The sequence below is a fragment of the Panicum virgatum genome, chromosome 8N, assembly GCF_016808335.1.
Source record: "Panicum virgatum strain AP13 chromosome 8N, P.virgatum_v5, whole genome shotgun sequence".
NCBI classification, from domain to species: Eukaryota; Viridiplantae; Streptophyta; class Magnoliopsida; order Poales; family Poaceae; genus Panicum; species Panicum virgatum.
Window position 1 is genome coordinate 48,046,489 of NC_053152.1, and position 17,094 is coordinate 48,063,582.

The 17,094-nt window shown below is 47.0% G+C and overlaps 1 long non-coding RNA gene and 1 pseudogene across 1 annotated transcript; one reads left to right on the forward strand and one right to left on the reverse strand.

The window, feature by feature from the left end:
* The first annotated feature begins 5,512 nt into the window (after positions 1-5,512).
* LOC120685186 lies at positions 5,513-15,102 on the forward strand (annotated as a pseudogene).
* Positions 14,502-14,989, reverse strand: LOC120685463. Its single transcript, XR_005679567.1, has 2 exons — positions 14,890-14,989; positions 14,502-14,777 (listed from the first exon to the last, which is right to left on the reverse strand). It is a non-coding gene; the product is annotated as an uncharacterized LOC120685463 (long non-coding RNA).
* Positions 15,103-17,094: the final 1,992 nt, after the last annotated feature.

Sequence of the window (17,094 nt, forward strand, 5' to 3'; positions counted from 1 at the left end):
ATTGGCGACTTTATCCACTAGGGGCTGAAGATCCGATTTGCCAAGCTTAAGGATCCCAAGTGGAATACCCAAGTATTTGATTGGGAAAGGATCAATCTTGCCTGGAAAATTTGCGACCAGATTGGTTGTTGCCTGCAGATCACATTGTATTGGGGAGATGTGGCATTTGTTTGGATTCACTTTGAGACCAGACGCACATCCAAAAATCTCCAAAATGATCCTAATAAGCATTAGGTCATGCTGCTCAGTAGAAGAGAAGATGACAACATCGTCAGCATAAAGAAAAGTCCTTTCGCCAATCTTCGGGTGCAGTTTGTCCAGCAACTCGTGTTCATCAGCTAGATGCAACAAAGCATTCAATACTTCCATGACTAGCACAAATAAAAGGGGGGATAGAGGATCACCCTGCCGAAGACCTCTAGCATGGCAAATCCTCCGTCCCGGGCTGCCATTTAAAATTATCCTTGTGCTTGCCGAAGAGAGCAAGATGGAAATCCAATTTACCCAACGTCTGGAGAAACCAAAATGTTGTAGTAGCTCTAGCAAGAACACCCAGTTCACAGTATCAAACGCTTTTGCAATGTCAATCTTGAGCAATGAGCTTGGGACTTTGCTACGGTGCAGAAGCTTGGCTGTTAAATGGACCGCCTTGTAGTTTTCATGAATAACACGAGTCCGAATGAAAGCACTCTGATTCGGTCTAACCAAACTGCACATGTGGGGGGCCAAACGTCTGGCAAGGACCTTGGTGAAGAGCTTCGCAAAACTGTGGACCAAACTGATGGGCCTAAAGTCTCCTATTTCTTCTGCTTCACTTTTCTTGCGGAGGAGAACCATGTAGGCCTGGTTAACTAAGAAGAAGCTCCGAGCGTCTAGCGACCAGATGGCCTGGAATGCCCTCATGACGTCCGCCTTAACGATGGACCATGCGGTTTTATAGAACAAGCCGGTAAAACCGTCTGGCCCTGGAGCTTTGTCAACAGGCATGTCATTGATCGCCTCCCAGATTTCCTCCTCAGAAAAACAATGGTCGAAGCAGGAGGCACCGAGCGCTGGCAAGAGCAAGCTGTCAAAGTCCACCTTGAGTTCCTGGGAGCCTGGCGTCCCCAGGATAGAAACGAAGTGATCAAAGATGGCCTGAGCCATCTCATTATCTTTGAAAAAGAAAGCATCAGGAGTGCGAATTTTCGTGATGTAATTTTTACGACTTCTATGACAAGCCTGTAGGTGAAAGAACTTAGTGTTTGCGTCTCCTTCGGCGAGGTAAGTGATACGGGAACGCTGCCGCACGATCATCCTTTGGAAAGAGGCGAGTCCTAGAGAACATAGCTTGGCCTTTCTTCGCAAGGTGAGCTCATGCGGTGCGAGAGTTCTGAGATCTTGAGCAGCATCTAATCTCAACACTATTTCCTTTGCGATTGCGAGCTGCAGACGCACAGAGCCAATGTGCTTCGCACTCCAGCTTTTGAGAGCCTTAGCTGTGTGCCTGAGTTTGAAATCAAGGCACCTGAAAGCGTCGACCTCACTTGGCGACCAAGGTAACGGCGCATTCCAAGCCTCCTGAACTACCTGTAGATATCCATCACACTTTGGCCAAAAGTTCTCAAAATGGAAGCGCTTGCAGTGGGGGAGAACGGAGTCTGTTCGAAGTAGTAGAGGAGCGTGGTCACTGCATTCAGATGCTAGTGCCGATAGCTCATGGTCTGGGAAAGCAGAGAACCATTCCTCTGAAGCGAAAACACGATCCAGGCGTTCAAGTGTTGGATTGTCACGTTCGTTAGACCAGGTGAACAAACGGCCTTTGAGGTGTAATTCTTGTAGCTCAACCTCGCCTAGGAAATCTCTGAAGGAATTCATTAGTCGTCGATTCAGCCTGTGGTTGTTTTTGTCAGCCACCTGATAGATTAGGTTGAAATCCCCCCATACGACCCAAGCGTCCAGGCATGAGCTCCTAATAAGCTGCAACTCATCCAAAAACATCAGCTTTTCTTGATCCCCTTGCGGCCCGTAAACAGACATCCACCACCAAGTTTCATTTTTGTGAAGTAAAGTGACCTTTGCAGTCAAAGAAAATGACTGGATCAGAGGGTTTGTGACCAGCCACACATCAGTTCTCCAAGCTAGAAGAATGCCCCCCCGATTGTCCGTAGCAGGTTTAAAGAAAAAATCGAAGCCCGACCCACAAATTTCCATAACAAGAGTAGCCGAACAAGCGTCTAACTTAGTTTCCTGAAGCGAGAGAAGAGAGATGTTTTCCTGCGCAATCAGTTCACGCACCACATTGCGACGAGATCGGGAATTAAGACCTCGCACGTTCCATACCATGCAGTTTTCATTCAACATTTGGAACAAGTTTGCGACCAAGAAAAACAGCAAGACCTAAGACACCACCATGGGTGCAACCGGCTCCACAGCCAGGGAGCCCATCCCCTTGGGAAGAAGGGCGTCAAGAGCTTCACAGTGAGAGATTGTCAGAGTGGAGGAGAACGTATCCGTAAACTGCTGGAAAGAAGTAGCGTCCGGCGGTTGGGACTCCGATGTTATCCCCATCTTCTTCATCATAACATTTTGCGCTTGGATTGCCGGCTTTGTGGCGCGATGGCGAGATTTCATTGCCAGTCGCTTGCTGCGCCTGATGGAGAAAGCCTGGTCCGGCTGCTTGGACCGCCTCCTTGGCGGCGAGTTTAGCAGAGCCGGCGCAGGGGCATCCCTGCAAACAGCAGCAGCAAAATTAGCGACCACCTCTCGGCCCAGCGAGCTGATGTCAGAGAACAAGTGCAAAGGGAGGGTCGCTCGAGTTCCCCTAGCGACAGTAATGTTGCACAGGGAGTCGCAAGCAGCGGAACCCCCCTCCGGAACGTCGAAACGTACCGTCTCCAAGACAGCATTATCAGATGAAAGGCGACCACTCGAAGCGTCATTTGCGACGGCGACTGCTGGCAGGAAGGTGGCCTCAGGCTCTGCCAGGGACGTTGATGTCGCACCCAAAAGGACAGACGAGGAATTGAGCAGGGCCTCCGTTCCTGGCGGCACCGGTGATTTGTGGCGACCCGGGGGAGGGCCACCAGTCACAGACTCCAGAAGCATAGGGTCGAAATCCCTAGCAGCTGAACAAGGTTCCCTGGAAACCCCGTAGGCCTGAGCCTCGAGCAACATGGGATCAAAATCTCTTGTAGTCACCTCTTGGTTAACTTCCAAATTTTTAATGGGGAACGACCGGTCGACAATTGAATGACAAGCTGATAAACTGGTACAATGGTTCTCCGAAGGCCAAGGGAAGGAGCCAAAACGAATTGGACAGTGGGGCATGTCCAAAAGTGCGCCAGAGTTGCGGCTCCCTGAAGGGCCCGACGAACCGCCAACATCACCGTATCCAGGAGTGCGGAACACTGTCCGTCGCGGCCATGGTCCAGAGCGACCACGGGAGTGCTGATCGAAACCCGAGTAATAATCATCATCATCAGAGTTGCTAAGCACGCGATCTGGAGGCAAGTCAGAGTCATCAGAAGAATCAGAGTCATTCCAGTCTTGGATCTCCAAGATTTCGATCTCCACCTTGTAGCGCAGCAAGGGGAGATGATGATGAATGACCTCGTCCGGCCTAAGGAACAATGGGTTATTTCCCAGTCCAGGTACACGTTCAGGAATGCGTATGAAAGCCTCATTGGGGATCCGATCTGGATCCATGCACCACACCGCAGTGTGGAAACGACGCGTATCCGCCCGTGCGACCGTAGAGGGGGTCGGTTCAGGTACCGCACAAGCCTCCCCAAGAACAACCTGAGCAGTGGCCGCCGACCAAGCATGCGCAGGGAAACCACGAATTTCCAGCAGCACCCTGTACCTCATTGTTTCACCTTCCCCCATGGAGAGTCTACTCCAACGCCGAAAACGCAACACCATATCAGGACATGCCAGAGGGGGAGCATCCAGAACACGCTGAGCCACCGCAGCGTTCTGGAAGACGACCAAGAAATCTTCAGGCCAATGTTGATGTAGAGTGAAGTCCTTGGCCGGGATGGCGTAGTTGTCCTGGATGAACCGTCGGACTTGGTATGGTGCAAAGGTAGGGTGGGTACCCAGCACCAGCACCGTCAAGGCAGAAGCAGCCAGACTGTCCTCCTCGGCTTGTAGCTCAGCAGAGCGTGGCACAGTGACGTGGGCGACCTGCGGACGGCGAGATGGATGTCCCCTTGGCAGCTCCGGCTCGATTACCGGCGGGCCCCCAAGGCGCGCAGGCGGCGACCCCGGAGCCTCCGGCGACGCAGCACAAATGGAAGGTGGCCCAGAGTAGGCACGACCCGTCGAAGCTGAGTCATCAGATGCCGTGGATGCCGAAGCAGCAGAGCGACCCACAGCACGGGAGTTGGCAGCCACCGCAGCATCCGCAAATAGTCCGGCACGGCGGACCGGACGACCACGACCGCGCAGCGGGGGCCCGAAGTGCCTCGGACGCTTGCAATTCTTGGCCACATGACCAGTCTCTTCACAGCGGAGGCAGCGGGAGGGCCTGGAGCAGCGAGCGGCGACATGGTCGAAGGCAAGGCAATTGAAGCACCGCCCAACAAGATCCGCCGGAACGGGCCGGCGAACACCGTGGCGGCGAGGGGCTCCTTCCGACCTCCTGCGGCGCCTCTTGTTGACGACCACGCAGAAACCTTCCTCATCCACCACCGGGGATGAGCGCGACCGTGCAATGGATCCGCCATCGCGGAAGGACCGCCGCGCGTCGGCCATAAATCCACCAGATCCGCGCGCGGGGGAGGCGGAGCGACGACGACCTTCAAGAGCCGGCCCCTTTCCCTTCGGGGAGGAGCAAGGCGGGATCCAGTTGAGCTCCTCCGCATCCTCATCATCCTCGGAGTCAGAGGGGAGGCTGAAGCAAATACCCTCCGGGGAGCATCCCTCAGCAGAGTGGGACGGGCCCGCAACCGGAGCCGGAGAGAAAGGAGCAGCGTCGGGATTGAGGCGACGGCGGCGTAGATCTGATGCGGATCCGTCACCGCGAGGTGGGGGCGGAGGTGGGGGGGGGGCGAAGGTGGGGGGGGGGGGGGGGGCGGAGGTGGGGGGGGCGAAGGTGGGGGCGGAGGTGGTGGTTCAGCCATTGAAGCCGAACTGGACTAGATCCGGGCGCGAGAGGACCTACAGTCGAGCAAGAGGTGGGTGGCCGCCGGGACCGGAGTGGTCACCGGCGGAGGGAGGCGAGGTGGCCGCCGGGGCCGGGGCGGTCGCCGGCGGAGGGAGCGAGAGAGAGCGCAGGCTCCTACACGACGCAAGCTTCCTGTGCTTGAGTTGTTGGTTGGTTGCTTGATTGCTCAATAGGTTGGTTAGTGTACAATTTTTGCGTAGCGGAGTCAAGACGACGGCCTCGAATTGAAGTTGTTTAGTTTGTTGGTCACTGAATTGAAACCGACGCCCGGCGACGGCGACGGCGACGACATGCATGCATTGCATGTATATTTTCCATTCGAGTCATATGCTGGATAGTGATCGCCTGGCAATAATAGGCATGATGAGGAGCGTCGCCGTGGCCTTGGTCTTGGTGCTCCTCATCACGGCGCCGTTCCTGGCGGCCGCCGACGTCTTCTGCGACAACGCAAAGGCCCTCGCCGCCAGCCTCCCGCAGAACACGTCGTCGTCCCCGGTGCACTTCGCCACCGCCACCTACGGGCAGGCCGCGCCGCCGGCCAACCAGGGCCAGTGCTACAAGATCGCCTACTACTACGGCGACCCCTGCACGGTGGCCTTCTCCCTCGACGACATCCTCGGCCCCTACAACGCCACCGGCGACGAGGTCATGCCCCTGGAGAGGTGGAACCCCGTGAACATCTCCGGCGCCGACGCCGGCCGCATCGGCCTCATCCACGACCTGCTGGTGGGGACCGTGCGGAGGGCCGCCAGCGCGGCGCCACTGCGGTTCGCCACGGGCGCCATGGACGACACGGCGAACTTCCCTCCGGTCTACTCGCTGGCGCAGTGCACGCCGGACCTGTCCGCCGGCGACTGCCTGGCCTGCCTGCAGCGCCTCCTCGGTGCGGTCAACGCCACCATAGCCCTCCGCATGGGGGCCAGGTACACGTGCACTGAATCTCGGCCAGCCATCAGCGCCGCCGCCGCCGTCTGCTCCCAAACACAAGAGTAAATGAATCTCACATGTTATTACTCTCATCACACAAATAGTTAAATTAAAATGAAAGGCTTCTGCATACTAAGTTTATAACTTAATTATTTCATCATGCTGCGTGCATGTATGTTGTTGATCAGAGGGTATGAGCAAGCTGTGGGTGATTCCCATAGTCCTATTCGTTCCTCTAGCGGCGGCAGCATTTCTCTGCTTCATCTTCTGCTCCCCTTGGTTCAGAAAGTACAGAAAAGGTTTGTTAGCTCATGATGACTTGCTCAACTGATTATATACGAAATTAAATTTAAATCCAGCATAGGCTTTTGCAATGCACAAATATATAAGGGATGGACAAAATAAAACTATATTCTCGTTTGCATATTCAGGTAAAGCAACCAGGTTACACGCAAGATCAAGGCGTACTCAGGACTTGCTGGGAGAGGAAGAAATAGTTTGGGATGGAAAGAATTCAGACTTCTCATTCTTCGACTTCGAACGGGTCCTGGAGGCCACAAATAACTTTTCAGAAGAAAACAAACTTGGACAAGGTGGCTTTGGAGCTGTCTACAAGGTCAGTTAATTGATACCATTGCGTATCTAAAACTACTTTATATATATATATATATATATATATATATATATATATATATATATATATATATATATATATAGGCCTCCACTATTTGGTACCCTGGGTACTGAATATTATTTGGTACCCAGCCCCCCTCTTGACCGAGATGCGTGCTGTGTTTCCGATTTTTTTTTTGTTGCCCGCAGCGATCTGTTTTTTTTTTCCCAACTCTCGGAGATCTGTTTTGTCTCTTTATACGTGGGAAGCTTTGACTGGTGAAACATCTTTCACAAAATTTTGCAATTCTCAAAATTTTTATGACCAAACAGGCCAACGGAGAATGAGGGAAGTGAATCATAAAAACCTAAATTATTTACAATCACAAGTAGCCCAGGGAACTAACAGTAATGTCCTACGGTAAAATGCAAAGGTATTTACTACCGTGGTGCCGCTGGATGAATAGTAATGGCCAAAGGCATAAAATCCTAGAATTTTATTACAAGTATAAATAATTTTCCTCAAATACACACACGCCACATTCTACTATTACACCTCCCTCTCTTTTACCCACAAGACATAAAATCCTAGAATTTTACTAGAAGCGTAAACATCCCTGAATTTTATTACTACAAACATAAACTATTTTTCATAGATATACGCTCGCCACATTGAAAGTCCTATTACACCCCATCTATTGTGCCAACAAGGAAGAAAATCCTAGAATTTTACTACAAACATAAACAATTTTTCGTTGATCCATGATTGCCACATTCTTTGCTATTATACCTCTCTTTTGCCAATATAGCAAAAAATCCAAAAAATTTACTACAAGCAATACACAGTTCTTCGCGGTTCCTCGCTCGCCACATAATTACACTACCTCTGTTTGGCCAACAAGGAAGAAACTCCCTGCAAAAGTGTGATTTGTGAGAATAAAAGTTTCAATTATTTGCAATCTAGCATCGAGCTCTTACTACTGCACCAAATATAAGATTTACTCTTTTTTTGCAATTGTTAGAATTTTCTGTCATGGTCATAAAATTTGAAATTGTGTAAATTGAATACTAAGATTTTGCAAGTCAATTGTATCAGCTTTTTTTTGCAATAGTAAATAAAAAATAGGCATGGGGGCCATAAAAACCATGATTTGCAACTCATATACAATGACTTTGTGAGTCAATCATTCCATCTATTTCATAATCATAAAAGACAATCTTTTTGCAATGTGTAGCCCTTCATGGTAGTCATAGAAGTCAAAGAATTTGCACAGAAAACAAATTGATTCCGCAAGCAATCTGGTATGGCAAAAATACTATTAGGGTGTTTTATGCAATCTAGCATCTTAGTTATTGTCACAATCATAGGTAACAATTTATGTGAGTGCAAAAACTTCATTATATTGCAAATAATCCATAGAGGCTGTCTCAGTGTGAAACTGTTGGATCATAAAAATCTCCTTATTTGCAACCAAGGTAGCCTGAAACCTATTGTATGGAACTATGGAAAACTGGTAATCAATAGCATCTGGGCAAGCATACTACAATGATGTAAAATGGAGTATGAAAATTTCGGAATATATTTCTTAGTGGTTCGAAGAAATTAAGTATATCCCTATGTAGAATACATATATGAGAAAATGAAGCTTGAATAGAAAGGAGTATGTCTATCTATACAAGTAGGGTATATACGAAATCAGGTGCATCATGTTCATCAGAAATGAGACAAAGATTATAAAAAATACGGATGACCATATATAATATAATGAGACGAGATGAAAGAGCTCAAAATGACTATGCTAATTAACTGCCAGGCTCAGGAGATAATCAGCGGCAAAATGATACATAAATATGCCGTGTAGCAATATAGAGCAATCAGATCTCAAGTGGCCTGCTTAGATATATTTATTCAAAAAAAAGGACTTGCTATCACACAACCTAAAATACTGAAAACAAGCTTACTCCTGCTAGTTATATATCAGCAGGGGATTACTGCATCCGTTTTATATTTCAAGGAGTAAGATCAAATTGAGATCAGAACACCTAATCACAGGAAAGATAACTGCACCCATACCTAAAATCATCACGATCTCTACTTCTACATTTTCATCGTTGATTCCAATTCCAATTCTTTTTCCCTGGCACGCCACATTTCATTGACCTCCACAACACGATTTGCTGCAGGCACAGAGCATGCTTCAATCAGAATAAAGCACAAGCACTAACCGATACATATTCATTAAAAAGAGAGCACCATATGGCTGATATATTTTTTCCTATCTAGAATATAATATCAAATATAGTCATGAATTAGCATTTCAATTAACAGAATGAACCACTGCCACCAAATTGATTTTTATAAGGATGCATGATTGCAACTGTTCCATTCTAGTTTTGAACGATTCATACTGAGCCTAGAAAAAGTATAGGCAACAAGAAATAATGATTCAATGAACAAAATACAGCTGCATCAATCCAGAAATTAACACCAAGCAATTAGAAAAAGCATGCTAGTTTAATTAGCACATTTCTAATGCTTAATAATTAGGAGTAGCAGAGTCTTTTTTACACAACCATAATCTGTTCTAAAAACTCTGGAATGACATACATTTCAAGACAGAGGGAGTATGTTCTGGAGCTGACTCAAGCCAGGTAGGAGGAGACAACCGAACGTAGTATATAATAAGGATCAGGTTCTATATCTATTTTTCTTTTACAAAATCCAGCCATCGAGAAAAAGTATATAAACGTGATTCAAAGCAGGGCCTAAAAGTGACGTTCCATTTAATTTTAAATCAAGTTCAAACAAATCCATAAAAGTGGTATAAAGCAAGTCCATACAACATAACTCACTGGGCCGACGGCGGTGGCAGCGGTGGCGGGTGCTGCGGCCACATTGGCGGGGGCGGCCATGTAGGCGTCTGCGACCAACCTTGCTGCGGTGGTGACGGGTGCTGCTGCTGCTGCTGCTGAATCCAAGTCACCCATTCAGGCGGTGGCCACACAAACTGCTGAGGCGGCTGCACCGGAGGCGAGAAGTTAGGATTCACTGGCCCATCATTGGACGCCGCCGACTGATTCTGCACATAAACGAATATATATATTGCATGTGTTACATAAGAATTAAGTTACGGGCATTCAAACTTAGACATAACAATTGAGTTACATAAGACGAATGAAACTCAATAGGCACTAAGGGTGCGTCGGCGGCGCGAGCTCCCGGTGTGATGCGCCACCGGTCAGGGCCTGCATTTCATCGGCCATTTTGTTTCTTCCTGGGGAGAGGGTGGAACGAGCGTACCGCGTACGGCTGCTGCTGCCGCTGCTGATTGATGAAATCAAGGCCGGCGCATACTGGGATCGAGCAAAAGGTCGCTGAGGCTATGTCATTGAGGCACAGGGGTTTGTGGACTTAAATATTTATGTTAAAGTTATAACATAAACCGTGAGTTTGGACGATGCCTTACATTAGGCTTTCGAAGATATTTTTTTTAGAGTCCGGGCTCTCGAAGATATGCATGTACACCTTCTCTGTCAGCCTCTAACTGTAATCTCCGTGCCTCTTCAAGTAGTAAGGAAGCAAGACGATTCTCTGTCTCTAGATCCATGGTCTAACTGCAAGTTCAGTAACTAGCAGTCCATAAATGAATAATTTATCATTATAAAGACAAGGTAGCATAAAAAGCAACGAACAGATTATTGCCATGTGGCTTCAAAGTTATACTTGAAAACATCAAAATTATTTTGAGAGAAAAAATGAACCTCAAATTTCTAGTTTCCAATCATTTACTTTATAATAATAATGTTATTATTTTTCTCAGGAATATGAGTAATGATGCTTCTGATAGCATGCCTATAACTACAGTAGAAATGTAGAATGCCTAATAATTTGGAACACCATGTAAAAATTCTTAGTCTCATTCACATCCTATTTTCTAGGTTCAATCAAACTAAGCTGTAGGATCCAGCCTTATTTAAATCAAGCTATCAGGTCACCAGTCAAGCAAAAAAGGAGCTAGGCCGTGAGGCAAGATATTTTTTATTTTCCGAAAGACCCAGAACATTCCGGCATGTATTAATAAGTAGGAGCAGCAAAATTGGCAGCAGAGTGCCTTACAAGGACCCAATCAGAGATTGGGCAGGGCATAAGAAAGGCCCTCAACACAAGAGGGAAAAACAGATTACTCGCTAGGTAAGCTATCGCTAGGCCGTGAGGCAAGATTGACGCATGGATCTAGACCATACAAGGAAACATTGTTGGAAAAGGAGAATTACATGATATTGCTTGGTCTAGACTATGTTGGTACCTGATCATGAACTAAATTATACAAACACACAAGGGATCAAGTGGATTAGGCATTCCCTAAAATATTGATCAGCGAAGTATTTAGAATCATGAAACCCAAGAGCTATCTCATGTATAGGATATCAATCTCAACAAGAAATATATATTTATATTGCAACCTCACCAGCCAAAAAGGCATCTCCAAAACTGTACATAAATGGGTTAAGAATGACAGAAGTAACGTATGAAATTGAGTATTTCTTTCGTACAACAATTTCTTCTTCTTCTTCTTCTTTACACTTCACAGAGGTTTCCATTGGGCTAAATATGCATCTTACAGCTAAGGAACTACTATCGACTCTGATTGATGTTACAAGTTTCAATTGAGAAGCAATTCATGCACATGCACCAAGTCCCACTGCACCTTTCCATACCGTAAGAATTACTACGTATGTGCTAATCACAAGAAAAAAAACTAAAAACAAATAAATTCCTTCTTCCTATCTATTCCCGAAAATACCATCATCTCTTTTACCACAAGCCAAAAAAAAAGAAGCAAAATCTACAGGGAATTTAGGAAGTAGGATTTGGTCACGAGCCAAAAAAGAGAGAGCAAAATTTACAGGGAATTTCGGATTTGGTTGCTCACAGGTTGAGCATTCAGAACGGAGAGTGCAATCCGACCAAGTAACAACACCAGATTAGCAGTGGCGGAACTAGAGCTAGCAATTTGAAGTTGGCTATTCCTCTTTCTTAGTCGAGAAAGAAAAATACTATGCTCGCCTACCCGCCTCGATGCCTCCAGCGCCCGGCGCCCAGACCATCGTGGCGTCGTCCCAGCGCGTCGGCCATCAGGAGACCCCGGCCAGACCAAGCCACCCCGGCGCCCCCCGCGTGAGTCCTAGTGGAGACATACGGCTTGCCCTACCTCAGTTATCCGATGCTAGGGTTTCGATTTTGAGGAGAATTGGTGAGAGAGACGGAGAGGGCGACAGGACTCGATTTTGAGGAGAATCGGTGAGAGAGACAGAGAGGGCGACAAGACTCGAGAGCGAGAGACCGGAAGGAAGAGGAGAGGAGGTTAGGATTCCTTACCCGGGTTTATGTATGCTTCCGTGGTGGGTGAGCGGGGACGGGAGGAGGCGCGGAGCCGCCGGGTAGGATCCGATGGAGGGCGGACGGGAGGAAGATGCGTGCACGCTCTTTCATCGCCGCCGCAACACTGCCGGGAAGGGGAACGACAGGGGCCCGCGCACAGGGGCGGGGCAGGACCAGCGTCCGGCAGGGGAGGCTTCAATGAGTACGCCTGAAGGTGCCGCCGCCGACTGGAGGAAGAACCCTGGCCCTTGCCGTCGCCTCCGCCGCCTGCAGCTGAGCTCTGCACCTGGGGATGGAACTGCCGCCGAGCGCGGAGTAGTGCGCGGGGTGGGGGTTGGGGACGGGCGGGGAGCGGCTGGGGAGACCGTAGACGCGAACCGCGGCGGGCCGGTCCAGAAAAGAAAAACTGGAAGTCAGGCTCGAGTGGTCGACGGGGTCCGGGGGGGCGGGCTGGGTATATTCAGTACCCAGGGTACTATTTAGTAATAATATGTGTGTGTGTGAGTGCGCACTAAAACAACAAGCCGACATTCTGCCAACTAACAGATCTAGCCGCTGATACTTTTGAGGGTTTTATATATTTTCACTCCAGGGTCAGTTTCCTGATGGATTGGAGATAGCAGTTAAGAGACTTGGTTCACATTCAGGACAAGGTTTCACAGAATTCAAAAATGAGGTCCAACTCATAGCCAAACTCCAACACAGGAATCTGGTTAGGCTCTTGGGATGTTGCTCCCAAGAAGAAGAAAAAATATTGGTGTATGAATATTTGCCATACAAAAGCTTGGACTTCTTCATCTTTGGTATATATATGCTTTTGAAATTCTTAATTTCATATCATTTGTTAAAACATCATAATGACCCCAAAAAAAAACTTGAGATGTTGTTTCTATCTGTCCCATGAGCTACGTTTCATTCCCTGTGTAACCGGTATATATTATTCTTGATTATTGTTTCCAGGCACTCCACTGTTGTGTTAATATTTAGTTGATGTGCAGATGTAAATAGAAGAGCTTTATTGGATTGGTCCAAACTTCTAGCAATAATAGAAGGAATTGCACATGGACTCCTTTACCTACACAAGCACTCCCGGTTGCGTGTCATACATAGGGATCTTAAACCAAGCAACATTCTCTTGGACACAGAAATGAATCCAAAAATCTCAGATTTTGGACTAGCAAAAATATTAAGTGCAAACGACATCAAACAAAATACTACAAGAAGGGTGGTCGGTACATAGTAAGTTTCACAAAAAAAATCACTTTATCAACATTTGTAATAGATTCAACAACATCACGTAACTTTGACACATTTTACATACCATTTTAGTGGCTACATGGCTCCTGAGTATGCTTCGGAGGGCATATTCTCCATCAAATCCAATGTATTTAGCTTTGGTGTTCTTGTTGTTGAGATCCTTAGCGGAAAACAGAATTCCGGGAGCCATCAATGTGGTGATTTCATCAATCTCATTGGATACGTGAGTTTATTTATAGACAACATTTAGCAATTATTTTGTTTATTATTTTCTATCAAACTTAGAGTATGTGACGACATTGCATACAGGCATGGCAATTATGGGAAGAGAGAAGGTGGATTGATCTCGTTGATGCATCGTTGCTTCCCAAGAGTCACTCAGAAGAAATGATTCGGTGCATTAAGATTGCATTGTTGTGCGTACAAGAGAATGCAGCTGATCAACCAACCAAGCAGATGTTGTTTCAATGCTAAGCAGCGAGAGTGAGATTGCAGCCCTGGCTGAGCCTAATGGCGGCGACTGCTGTGCAATCTCATTACCTGTGCAAGCATGCAAGCAACGCCCCTGGTCCGCATGATCCTGATCTTACGGTTGCTGCAAATTAGCAAAAAGATCACCCCACGTGTCCTCTACGCACTTGTTAATTGTTTGCCAAAACCCCATCTACAGAAATATTCAATTGATTTGTGGCCCCTGCGTTGTCTTGCGTTCTCCGATCTTCTCCGCAGCGCTACGTCGCCGCTCGGCGCTCGCTGCTGTAGCCTCTAGGCCGTCGATGCAGCCGACTGCTGCAGCTGAAGACTTCTATCCACGACGCTGGTGCAGACATAGCCCTTCCGCTTTGTCGCCTTCCATCCACACTGCCGACCAACACCAGCAGCAACTGAAGGCCGTCCGCAATACCCCCAGGCTGATCCCATCCTCGCCTCTGCCCCAGATGGATGTCTGTGTCCTCCACATACTGTGTTGCCGATCGTACCAGCATCTCCTGCGGCATCCCTCGATCCAATTGAGTTTTGACCAAAAGTGGGACCATCTCAAAAGCTCATTTAATCAGGAATAAATTCTGTTTCAAATGGATAGTAGTATTATGCTAGCCCACAGCTTTCGCAAACAGCAGCAGAAATAAAATAAAAATGAGGGCGCCAGGCCTTGCTCATCATAAGAGAAGATACTTCAAATTAGCTCATAACCATGTCCCTTTCTACAGACAAGATGAAATCAAATTTGCACAGCAGCAGATGCAGTTTTAAATGATAATATAGCCATGACATTGGATTTTCTACAAGTACAAAGAACCAGCAAGGGACGACGATGGACAAATCAGATCAGAGAATCTGCGTGGCTGCGTGAATGGGGAGTGGCTGCGGTGCGGATGATGGAGCTCAATGGAGGAGGCGGCGGACATGGGGATTGGCCATCGGCGGCCCAGCAAAATCGCTCACGAACTGTGATGCGGGGGGATTGAGAGGAAGGAGACCGAAAGGACATGATTGATTTATTCTAGGGGTTATTGAAATATTTTCTTTGCAACTGAGGTGAAAGAGTGGGAGGGCTTACGTGCAAAAAAACCAAGACACCGTTGGATTCATATCGTGCGAATGTGGAGCATTGCTTGCATGCTTGCACCGATTGCCTGCTTGCACCCCAGACGTTCCCGAGCCTAATAAACCAGCATATTTCAATGTGAGGGTGGGGAATGAAGAGGCATCCACAGCCACTGAACCATACAGTATTAATGATGTCACCATATCTATCCCAACTCCTAGGTAGGGACCAGGATCTTCTCCGATTACTAGTTACTTCTGTGAAGTAAAAGTCAATGATGTGCGGGTCCTTTAATTTGGAGCAACAGGACCACACGATTAGTGATGGTTACTGCACAACTGTAACAGCAGAGGATTTGTTTCCCCTAGATAGTGTTTCTTCATCATGGCATCTTACTTTGATTGATGTTTAATGGATAAGTTTACATGCTATACGAAATGTGAGATTATGTACTTCCAACAAGTATGATAGGGTGAGTAAAGGCCCCTTGGTGTGAAGCTTTGGCTCTTTTGGTGAACCAGCTTCTCTAAGCAGAAGCTTTTAGAAAAAAAAAACGTTTGGCAACACAACTTCTCATGTACCAATCATTGTGTAGACATGGAAGGAGTCCGAGAAACAACTTTTTTTTGGCTCCAGGTCCCTATTTCATTCTTGGCTCTGGCTTCTGATGGTTTCATTAGCAAATTTGTTTTCAATTGCTATTCTCTTGTACAACTACAGAATCTGGTGGAGAAACTGCTAGACTATCCATGCCAAAGGGGCCCCAAGTATTTGGATTTGTATTGGATGATTGGCGTAGACACTCTTAAAGGTTCTACCATTTGCTGTTGAAGGTTCTTCTATTCCCCTCCTTTCAAATTTGTCAATCAATAAACTAAAGGAGCAATAATGAACCATCGCGCAACAGTTGCATTGTTGTTTCCCCAAGGATGTGAGGTGTTCTTCAGGTGCTCAGCAAATTTGGACCTCAATCCTTGATCTTATTACTAGGTGGATCAAAACTCGTTCAGGTTCACTATCATCCCATCAAGGTTGTGTCCAAGTCTCGATTCGGAGTTCGTTTGCCTTGTTTTTACGTTTTTGCTCAAAGATGTGCCCTTTCTTGAGTTTTCCTCAAATGCACAAATTTGATGGTGAACCCATCACTTTTGGGGGGAAATTATTGTTGAATTAGATCCACCAAGACATGGAAAAGCTACCGTTCAAATTGCTAACGAAAGCATGATATCTGATGTCTTGTTATTTTTATATCCAAATAACTACTACAAACCGTGTGCTTCTTATGAAAAGACTGGAAGTGGTTTCAGTATGATTGTATCATCTTCATGTAATCATCTAAGATCCATAAATAAAGCTTCCCCTTGTATATATATATATATATATATATATATATATATATATATATATATATATATATATATATATATATGGTTGACACTAATACAGGTGAATGATTCAAGAAATTGAAATTTATTAGGCATATGTGTTTTCATAGTTTGAAACATTCAAAGGTATAGACGTCCACTAGTAGCAATGAAAGCAACCAACCATTAAGAATTTGGGCACTAGAAGTGGCACATTAAAACAGAAAAATCTTCACCCGGTCGTGTTGAGGTACCAGAACCGGTTCTTTATCCCAAAGGGGGGAAATGTATGGAAAGCCAAAAATTGGTTCAGTTGGGGGTCATTTAGCACCGGTCGTTGCCCCAAAACTAGTTATATTGAGCAACAGAACCGGGTTTTTTTTGGGGGGGGGGGGGGCAACTGGTGCTAAAAGGCCTCCAATCCAACAAAAATGATATAAGGGCAACAACTTGTATTGCTATATTCAGTGGCCCCCGGCACTCAACCTTATCTTCTCTCGTGTTCTCCACTCTCCTCTTCCTTCGCACCTCCCCATCTCCCAGTCGTCCCTCACCGACTCCCTCTGCAGTGGCACCCCCACACATCGCCCCACTGCCCTACATGCCACCCAGCGCTGCCACCCTCAAGTGAACCAGCGCCGCCGCCCTCAAGTCGTCCAGCTCCTCCACCTCATAAGACCCCACACACCCAATCCTCATCGGTTCACGCTGGCGGGCCGTGTCTACTAGGTGCCACCTTCTTTTTTTTTATGAAACACTCATAGTTTCAAAACCGGTAGTGCTACCCCTACCACCTCTAGAACTGTATGCTTACTCCCATTTGCATATCTGGGAGTAGCAGGGGTTAGGAACT